Here is a 4,035-nt window from a genome sequence, read left to right as displayed (position 1 = left end):
CTTTTATTGCATGATGCAAAAAGGGCAGGATGTTGCAAAACCTCTTTCCCACGTTTTGTCTGTGTGTGAAATAAACCAACCCTTTTTGTAAAATTTTGCCTCGATTTTCCTGTACAGGTTATTCATAGAATATCGGAACTTAAGGGTTGGGGAATATATGACATCACTTTTAAAGAGGGAAATTAAAAATCAAAACACCTATGTGGTTATGAATGTGTAGTGAGTGGAGAAATTAGGGCTGTTCAAATAAACCCCCCTCTTGTCCATAACATTATTTTTATATGCGTTGTTTGGCATTTCGTACGCAGAATCCATTCGCAATAGGTTTTACTTGAAGCTGGTGTACTTGGTCACTGTCTTTGTCTCCTCCATGCTTAGACAGTTCCCCAGGCAAAAGCAGGTTCACGGCGGTCTGGATCTCCTGGGAGCTGATGGTGCTGTGCTTCTTCTAATGGGCCAGGCGGGAAGCTTCACCTGTGATGCGCTTAAAAATGTCGTTGACGAACGAGTTCATGATGCCTTGGAGGAGATGTCGGTGTCGGGGTAAACTTGCTTCATCGCTTTGCAGATGCGGATGGAGTAACTCTCCTTCCTGGATTCCTTCCTCTTCTGGTCACCTATGGCTGGTGCCCTCATCTAGGGCTTCTTGGAACCCTTTTTGGAGATTGATGTTTTGTTCCCATCAGCCATGGTCACAGCAAACTAGTCTCAGACCACTAATTCAATTAATTATCACTCATTTGAAATTGGTTGAAATCACAGATAATGAAACTCCAACATCGAACAGTACCTGAGGCTAAAGTAGAAGAGTGATGTTCCAGGCACAAAGACAGTGTTATCAAACAGAATTACTGCTTAATATAGTCTTGAAAACTGCTGATTAAATGCTGTTAAATGGCAATCCGCTTTTGTTATAGTACTACTAATAATGCAAAGGAAATTAATTTGTGTCTTTCTCTGAAAGTACATGCAACGGAGTGCTGATATGGACTGCTGTAATAGATGAAGATACAATAAAAGGAGAAACATAAAGAAAGTACGGAAAAAAATACTTTAATTTTCCCAAACCAATTTTTAAATATCTTCTTCCAACCTACCTTCTCTTACTTCCTCTTCTCCTGAAGATTGTTGTGTAAACAGCTCCAGAGGTGCTGTGTGCAAAATGGCAACTCCTTGAGCCTTGTAGGATCAAACCACACTCAAAACTGACCCTAGCTGACATCAACCAATATCGCAACATCTATACATTCCTAGAGGAGCTAATGCATAGCAATCAATAATAGCTCAGGATGCTGAGGCTAATTGCAACATCCTTGTGCTTTATAGCCAAGGTCAGCTAACTCAATGCATCTGAGATCAAAACTACAGCAGGCCAAGCCTTCATCCCTTAGACCAAGAGTGGTCCATAAAGCATTGCTATTTAACTTATGTTACACATATCATTTTGCTGATTTCTGACAGAGTCCAGCAATTATGAGCTATTAAGCCTTGCAGAAATTGTTTAACACGTGCCTAAAATAACCATTTGAACCTGAAATTGTAATAGCAATAAATTCCACGATTCATTATGGTTGAAGGCAAACAAAATAGATCTTGTCCTTTTGTTTGTCCAGAAATCCGTGGGCAGGATTCTCCGAAATGGAGGCAGAGTGTCAGCGTCGGCATGAAAGCCGTCGCGTTTCACGACGGCGCGAAACGGGCGCGGGCACTACCGATTCTGGCCCCCATAGGGGGTTCACGCTGCTCCAGCCTCCCTTCCCGGCGCCAACTGGGGACCGCGCCAACTCGTGCATGCGCAATGGCGCTGCGCAGACCCACGCATGCGTGGGGGACTTCCTCAATGCGCGAGGGACTTCCTCAACGTGCCGGCCCAGACGCACATGGCGCGGGGCCGGCCGCGTAACAAAATAGGGCCGGGGCTGGAGAGGCCGGCCCGCCGATCGGTGGACCCCGATTGCAGGCCAGACCCCATCGGAGGCCCCCCCGGTGAAGGAGCCCCCTACCACAGGCTGCCCCCCGACCATGCGCGCAGAGTTCCCGCCGGCTGCGAGCAGGTGTGGACCGCGACGGCGGGACTCTGCCATTTCCGCGCGGCCGCTCGGCCCATCAAGGCCAGAGAATCGGCGGCCCAGCCGCGGACGGCGGCCCAGCCGCGGACAGCGGCCCGCGACCGGCGCCATGCCAAACGAGCAAATGCCGCCAATTCTCCGCTCCTTGGAGAATCGCGTGCCGGCGTCAGGGCAGCGTGACGCGGTTGCGGCGATTCTCCGGCACGGCACGGGTTTTGCCTATTTCTCCTTTTACTCTTTTACTCTGTCCTTTCTGTGGCTCTGTTCCAATTATGGCAATCAGTCAATTTGCCCTTATCTATGTCCTAATGCTTAGAGTCGCAAGGTATCAAATGATACCACTACAAGTTTCAACCGGCTATCGATCAAAGAACCAAACACCAGTTAGTTAGTTCAAGGTCAAGGGTACTTTATTCACACACAATTCGTCATGCAACATAAACACTACTAGTTAACTACACCTATCAACTAAGACAACCTGTACTTAACTTCGAGCACCCGGCTTAGGTCAGAGAAACAGTGGTAGCTGTCAATTCTGGATCTATCGAGTCCGAAGGAATAACTGCTGCTCAGCTAGGCTCATCCGTCTAGTAGCGAGCATTGAACTTGGACTTGCTTCTGGTGTTGCTGCAATTGGAGCTGGCCGTGACCAGGGTACCAGGTCCACGAGAGGACAAACATGTGGCGAACTCTTCTTCTTATACTTGGGGTTTTTTGCACTCTTTTGGGCGGTCCTTCAATTTGTGCCTTACTAATTGGGTGATCCCTGATCACTCTGTTCGATTCCTAACCAATAAGTGGGCGGGGATCTGGATGGCTGGGCGTGCCCCAAACGGTCACTGACCCCGTTGTTTGCTTTTCCCTTGAACAGGGAGTGGTGCCGAAATGTCTGGGGCTGTACCGGTTGCTCGAGTATCAGTCCTTTGTTTTGGTGAAAATGGGCCATCAAATGCTAATCGGCTCCATTAAAATGCTAATTGTTCGGAGTTTCGATACCATCTGGACTTCTTGCTTTCAAATATGCATTTCAGGCTCTGAACCTGCCTGAGTCTTGGCTTGTTTATTTTACCCGCCAGGCTTTGCGAGTTTCTCTGTACCTAATTGGAAGTGACCATCCCAGATGGCTACACTCCGTCCTCTTGATTCTCAACGTGAAGTGTGAAGGATCACAATACTCGGTCTTCTTTGTTCTCTGAAATGCCGGGTACCCTCAATCAAGGATAGGTTCTCCGTACTCTGTCCGATGCGTCAGAAACATTTACCTAAATTTCCCTAATACAGCACACATCTAAAAATTCCTAAGGGGGCCATTTAACATTCAATAAATAGGGAACCTCTAACTGTCTCTAACTAGACTATACTCATGCTGCTACTTAACAATCAAAGAACTTATCTTACAATACCAAAAATCCTATAGCAGCATCACATCTCTTCTTATCACTAACATTCACATATAGAGGAATAACTTTATTAACAAAAACAACAACCGCGGAATTTATTGAGGAGAAAGGTTCAGAAAGAGTGTGGAGTGTGTTGGAGTCTGAGGAAAGGGGCTCTAAATGTGTATACTGGAGGGCGGGAGGCTCTCTGTCTCCATTTCCGCAATCTGATTGTCTGGATGACACTGCACAATATGGCTATCACTAGTATGGCTTCTACTGTATATGACAGGGAGTACCATTTAACAAGATTCTCACACCATGTGGGGGTATCGGTGGCTGGGTCTATGTGTGGTGTAGTGTCCGGGCTGGGGGTGTTGTGTTGAGTAGTCGTGTTCAGGGCCTGTGTGGTGAGGCAGCTGGAGGTAGGTAACGCGCGCAACTGGACTGTTCCAGTGATGATCATGATGCCAATCATCAGGGTCATCTTCATTTTGTTCAGGTTTTCCTTCACCTTTGAGTATCTTCATATCTTCCTAGGGGAACAAGCATAATATCTGTCATTATCTTGCCGCTTAACATCTCGT

At 47.0% G+C, this 4,035-nt stretch overlaps 1 pseudogene; it reads right to left on the bottom strand.

Annotated features, from left to right (window-relative positions):
* Window positions 1–327: 327 nt before the first annotated feature.
* LOC140427440 (histone H2B 5-like) lies at window positions 328–690 on the bottom strand (annotated as a pseudogene).
* Between the last annotated feature and the right edge of the window lie 3,345 nt (window positions 691–4,035).

The sequence above is a fragment of the Scyliorhinus torazame genome, chromosome 7, assembly GCF_047496885.1.
Source record: "Scyliorhinus torazame isolate Kashiwa2021f chromosome 7, sScyTor2.1, whole genome shotgun sequence".
Classification (NCBI taxonomy): Eukaryota; Metazoa; Chordata; class Chondrichthyes; order Carcharhiniformes; family Scyliorhinidae; genus Scyliorhinus; species Scyliorhinus torazame.
Note: the sequence above shows the minus strand (reverse complement) of the source record. Positions and strands in the feature narration are given on the sequence as shown.